A 6,995-nucleotide genomic window follows, 5' to 3' on the forward strand; every position below is an offset into this window, starting at 1 on the left:
AAACTTATTTGCATGATGAGAATATGTTCCCAAGTAGGTAAAGCTATCCACAGAAGTAAGAAATATTATTTCTTTTTACAGAAAAAAAACCCTCAAGGTACAGGAGATAGGCATGAAAAAGTTTAAGAAATAAATTAATTGCTAATGTGGAAATATCAGTGCAACCTCAAACTACCTTTTTTTGCAGTTTGAAAAGACTGACAACACAGATAAATTCCAGTTTTCTTGGCTACCTGTTGAACAAAATTATTTCACCAATTTTTACAATTTAAAAAGCACTTATGTTGCCATGTTTTTAGCCCATAAACAAGGAGCACATAAGGCTGACAGTCATTTCAGGAATTGGAGCAGAAACTTTAAAAGGGCAGGTGTGTCTGATTTCTCCTGATCACCCTGCAGGTTCAAAGCATTTAGCAATTAAGGAGACAATGTAGTTATTCAAGGAAGACTGCCACAGAAGATAACTCTAATATTTTATGGAGTCACTTTGAAAGGAATCATTGTCATTGTAGGGAATCTACATTATTGTTTGTCTGGACCTAATTTCGTTATGGATATTTTCTGATTCTGGTGCAGGCTCCTCATTTGACAGCTGTTAAAAAATATAAGCTTTACTTGTATAAATATTCTCCAGGCAGCAAAAATATTTTTAATGGCAAAGCACATTAATGCACATAAATTTTCATATAATTGTCATCACATATTATGTTTTACAATTCTTTAACATTCATACTTTCTGTATGTCAGTATGACTAAATATCTTTCATATATAATCAGCTTAGTTTGAAACATGTTCATTGGTATAACAAATTCCCAGTGCATCCAAGAGAAATGGGCCTTAATATTGTTAAAACACTGGGTTTGGGAAGCAAATTCCAAGGTCTCTGGTGATTTCTGACATGATGGCAATACTTACAATCCGGTAATCTTTCTAAAGAAAAGAGAACATTTATTGTTGACATTTACTACTTCCTTTTAAAATAGTCCATGGAAGATTTTGTTCTTCAGGTAAGATGGTTTCCAAAGTTACATTCTATAATGAAAAATTATGACATTATATGATACTCTTTACACTTATTACAATATTAGTCAGCTGATAAATGCTTTTATTTTAACATATCTAGGTCCTAAATAAACTCATTCAAATTACTAATTAATGAGCTACCTTAAAGAACTCAGAAGTAGTTAAATAATTTATTAGAACTAATTTCAAAATTTATAAATTGAATAATGTTTCCCTTTTCCCCCCTCAATTTGATTTATACACATTCACAGAACCATATTCAGAAATTCAGTTCCTTCTTCACTTTTTTCCATCAACTTTTTCAAGACTGAGAAATCTGATATGAAACTGATGAAATGCTGGCAGTTGATAACTTCAAAGAAATTCTTCAATATTTGGAAAACTACAGAATATCTATTATTGTGGAGGTATGGGTGTGTATTTTGAACTGCTGAATATGGGAGCAATATGACAAAGAAGATGGCTGTGTCATCTTCCAATGCTCAAAGGAAAACAGAGATAATAAAGGTTTGCTGTAGGTTACCACTGCTGCTTTAAACCCCTTGAGAATCATATTCATTGTTTCCACATGGCTAGCAACCATTTTGCTCCAAAGTATGTTGTTGATTATATTTTAATGCTTTTAAGGAAAATCCTATAGTTTTCAATTTCTGTGTTAGGTTTTTTCCTCTGTCCATCATGAGACTCTTGTAGATGGCTCTGGAATCAAATCCTGCAGTGTGTCAGGTAACATCCCAGTACATTCCACTACAGTCTCTGGTACAGTCATGTAACTTATGATTATGAGGAATTTATGAAGTCCAAGACAGAAAATATTTTTATTCAAAAGTCCCCAAAAGCCAAACATGCCACGTTCAACAGGTGAAAATTAATTTATGGGAAGGTTATGTGGTTCACTACAGTTTAAGGAAGAAAAACTCATTAATATGGGAGCTAAGAATACCCAAGAGCCAAAAGATTGTTTTGGAAATAGAGGAAATATTTTGTTTCACATTATAATCTAGATTCAGTTCCTTTATGTTTGTATTTTTCTCTCCCAAAACAATGAGAAAAGTTAAAGTGAAACATTTTCAATCCTGGGAATTTCACAAAACTGAAAAAAATAATAGGACAGGTAAGAAAACAAAAGAATTCTTTCTTCTGCAATCAATTTCTCCAAGTTTAAACAGCAGTTCAAGACAAGTTATGAACAAGACAGTTTTCTCACTGAATTAAGCTAAGTGTCAACTGCTAACAGAGAGCACCGACACAGTAATACTGTAGTAATAAAAAAATTATTAAATGCACCTCTCCAGTGTATGAGAACATTTAATGACCTCTGTCCTCATTTGCTTCTGTTTCATCTAGAATATTTTGCTACTATGCTGAGTTCACAAAACACCCTTCAAGATTGGAATAAGCAAAATGTAATGCAAATTTGCAGGTGATGTGATGACCAAAATCTTGGAAAATAAGACTCTACCATCTCCTACCACCTAGATCCTTTAGACTAAAACCACCAGTAAAATACATCTTGCTGTAGCTGTACTGGACTCAGTAATTTGATCAGGTTTTCCTGTATGGAATTTCTGCCTATTTACAGTAAAACAAAGGGAGGCAGTTATGGCTGATTCTTGATACAGTATTAGCCAGAAGGAAGAAAAAAAATTTACTTATTTGGAAAATAACAAGCACAAATATCATATCCTGACCCATCCACCCTCCTTCAGAAGAACCCTTTCTTTTCCCCAAGAATATGAAGGAAACCTGCCTGTAGGCTGGATGAATTTAGAGTTTACATGAGTGAAATACAAGGCTTTCTTTTCAGATGGAGAGGAAAGAAATCAGACAGCCCCTGAACACAGACATAACTCAGCACTGCCATCAGAGGTGCTGTAAATTGTGGTGACATAAGGTACTTTCATGGCAGTAATACTAAAGTATTACCTGTGAGAGCCTGGCAGAATTCTTATCTCTCTGTATCACAGATTTCACCTGCAGCAAGTGGATAAGAATGCTTATCTGTTTTTATAAATAGTTTTAAGAATTTAAAAATATGAATCAGCCCTGGGAATGCCAGACCTGGAATGCAGAGGCAGCAATTTTCTCGTCTGAGATTAATTGGGGTGAATCTAATTCCTTGGGTTTATCCAGCTCACCTTATTTCTGAATATGATCTTTTTTTCTTAACTTGCCTGCTGAACCCACATGATTGCTACACTTCCTTCTCTCTGCTAATCATTATTTTCATAATTTAACATCCTTTTTTGAGGTGGTGCTCCAACTTCTTCAGTTTTTTCCATTCATGCAGGACTTTTCCTTTTTTTTTTATAGCTTTTTTTCCTTAATTCACTACTGCCAATTTCTGTACTAATTAATCCGTTTCAGCAATGACCTTGGAAGGTAACACTGTACTGTTCTCTTCACTTTTAAGTAACTTTTTTGTCTTTTCTCAGATAAACCCTCAGCATTTCTTTTCATTGTAATGTCGGAAACAACAATGTGATCCTCTTCTATATTTCTGTAACTAATTTTCCTGAAAAAAAATTCCTTGAAAAAAAAAATTTCTTGTGTCTTGAATGCGAATAAATTTTGCTAAGTTGTTTGTTAGACTTTGAAGCTTCGTATTAAAGTATATATTATAAACATATTTTCATTGAAATTCTGTTGCTCAGGTTCACTTCAATGCATATAAGCACTTCCTAAATCTCTTTTCAGATCAAAAATTATTTAAATTTTAATATTGTTTAAGCCTCAAGTCAAAGATACACTTAGTATCTGTAGTACAATACAGGAAAGCACATTTAAATATATACGTAAAAATATAAAAAGTGGTTAAAACATTATTTAAAGCTTTTCAAAGAGAAAGAATTGAAAGTAGAAAAGTTGAATTAAGCTTTTATGAGAAATTACTGAAAATCTTCCCTAATTTTAGAGTTTAAATCTTCCCTAATTTTAGAGTTTAAAGTTCTTCCATTTTTAAGTTAAAGCTTGTTTAATTCTTTGAAATAGAACACCTTCCATAAAAAGAATTATACAAGTTACAAAATGGAAGTTTAAAATGAAAGCTCAGAAAGAAAAATGAATATTCCAGTATATATAAAAATTTTCCATACTTTTAAAATTGTACGTTGTTGCATTTACAGACTGATCAGATTTCCATTTCTTGCCCTTTTTTTTAAGCTGATATATTTTAGAATTCCATCAATGCTTTTGGTATATAGGAAATATTTTTCTGTGTTCCAGTTAAAAGTATGGGGAAGCTGTAACCTTGTGTAAGATTACAGAGAATCAGTAATTCATTTCATCCAGTTTACATGACTCCATTTGAATTAGTCTCTAATTAAACTTGTTTGACTTTCTGGCAAGTGGAAAGAAATGGATGTTTCTAGAATGCAATAAATCTTGCCCCAAAATAGATCCTTAAAACAGTTGTGATAAATTGGTCATTAGAAATGCCTGATTATCTCTGTTGACTATGAAAGGAGTTTAGTAGACCAGTTCAAACACAAATGTCTGTGTGACAGAACTCCCGTGTTATGAAAAATTAATCTTGATGCTGCATTTCCCATTTCTTTGAAAGAGGAATAAAAGACTCCACTAAGGTGACTTTACCACCCTGTAGGAATTTATCTGTTGCCTTTTCCAAATTTAAAAACTGTGGTTCCTTTTATGAAAGGTAGCAAAAGAGTAACAACAACAAAAAACAAAATAAGAAAGTCAAAGCAATACGTACATTGATACAAATACTTTTCCAAATTCAGTCCTTGTAATGCTTCTTCAGTTTTCCCTCAAGGATTTTTTTTTCCCTCTAGTGGAAACTGTGCTGCTGTTCCACAAATTATAGCAATGCCTTGACAAAGCAAATTATTTTGAAATGTCTAGATTAAGTTTTACCACAATACGAGCAACAGACAGTTTTCCTGAAGTAGAAACACATTTGAATTTGTCTTGAAATAGTTTTGTAGAGATTAATATCTGAACATACACTGATGCTGATCTATAACTGACCTCATGTAAAAATAACAGCCATGCTGCTGCAGAGATTAAAGGTGATCCTGTATTAAAGGCTGCACTTTCTCAGATCTGCTAAGTGATTTTAGGTCATTCAAATAAGCTCTCCATGCCTCAGTTTCCCCATCTGTCAAAAGAATATGTCTGCTACTTCACAGAGATGTGGCAACATTAATTAATATTTGTAAGGTACTGAAATACTATGTAAGCCATAAATAAAATGCACTGTATTCTAGCTGAACATTGTGATGTTCATAAACTGATGTTGGCAAAGAAAAATTAATTCACAGAAAAAATGGCCAGTAACAGTGAATGATGTCTTTACAAGCTCACTGTGGAAAACCCTCTGTGCTATTATACAAAAAGAACACAAGCACACTGCTGTGCACCTAAGTTATTACTGTAAGCATAAATAACATTAATCAAAAACATATTTAAAGTATAGACAACATTAACAGAATGAGACATGATCCACTACCTGTGTGAAAATGTTTTTCTAATGGAAGGGAAGTGAATATGGAAAGAACAGCAAGTGGAGCATCTTCAAGTTGTCTTGCTTATTCCTACAGTGAAATAGTGAATATCTAAGTAAAAAAAAAAAAATTATACTCAGTCTAACCATAGCAGGATTCAGATTATACCCACTTTTTCCTCCTTCTGTGTGTCATATATGTAATATAACCTGTTTTGAAACACTGCTGGGGCAGGCTGTGGGCATGGAGGATGGGATGGTCACAGGAACAGCCTTCAGCCTTTCAGCAAGTCCCAGTGTCTGTGCAGCACCAAGAACCACAAAGCTTTCCATGGTGAGTGTGCAGGAGTCCAATTATTGTATTATTTGCATAATATCTAATGATTAGTGACTGGCAAGAGGACAAGCTTAGGATACAACTCTATAGTGTAGTAAACTCATTAACTGAAAATTTAAGCAATACTCCTTGATGTGCACGTGTCTTTTCTATTTCGAGTGCTCAGATCCCACAAGAGAGAAATCAACCCTGAATAAAGAGAAACCCCATCCCTCTCATCATATCCACAATAAAAGAGTAACATTTGCACAATAAATTGAGTAAAGCAAGAGCAAGTAATCATAGCTAATGATTTTAAAATGCAAAAATATGTAATCTTTGCAACTGCATGTTATCCATTCACTCTTCATTATAGTGTATCTTTACTAAGATATAAATCATGCAATCAGGCAAAGAGATTCATGTGATGACTCATTTTTAAAAGGTAGTTGCTGAGCAGCTTGTAAAAACACAGGGACTAGGTATTCAAATTTCATATTTAATACAACAAGGAGCATAACTCTGGACAGATTACTAGGCCAGATTATAAGCATTGAATTTGTATTTATGCTGTATTTAAATACTTACTGCTGTGTGATCAGGTACTTGCAGCTTAGGAAATGCCATAACGAAGTTTGCACTCGTAACTCAATTCCTGCTTCTTTGTACTTGATATGTCATAGCATCTCATGGGAAAATTCAGATGTCATCATGTACCTGAAACCTCTTGACTTTACACATAAACCAATTGCTATTGATAATTTCATTCAAATTGTTGGTGTACATTACACAACCTGCAAACAATGCTTTGGAAATGATTATCACTTCCTGATGGCTTTTCCCTCTTTCTTCACAGGACAGGTCACCTCTGTGAGTACTTTAAAAACATTAATTCATGCATTTTCAGAGACACTTTGTATGATGGATGAGGTGATGGTGTAATTCTATACATGAGTGTGAAGAGAGCAAAGTCAGTAATTTCAACCTATTCTGAAAGTCCAAGGTGAGCTTTGACTTTTTCCCAGTGTTAACACTTTGTGTGTTCTGGGTTCCCACTGACTTCACTTTTGACATTTCCAAAGTGGTTAGATATTTGAATTATGAACACAAAAAGCAGACTGACATAAGCACAGTTTCCACCACTTTTCCAGCTTTTACTAGATTAACTGAGCCAGAATCATACAGGAGAC

Source organism: Lonchura striata, chromosome 2, assembly GCF_050655825.1.
Source record: "Lonchura striata isolate lonStrDom1 chromosome 2, ASM5065582v1, whole genome shotgun sequence".
NCBI lineage: Eukaryota > Metazoa > Chordata > Aves > Passeriformes > Estrildidae > Lonchura > Lonchura striata.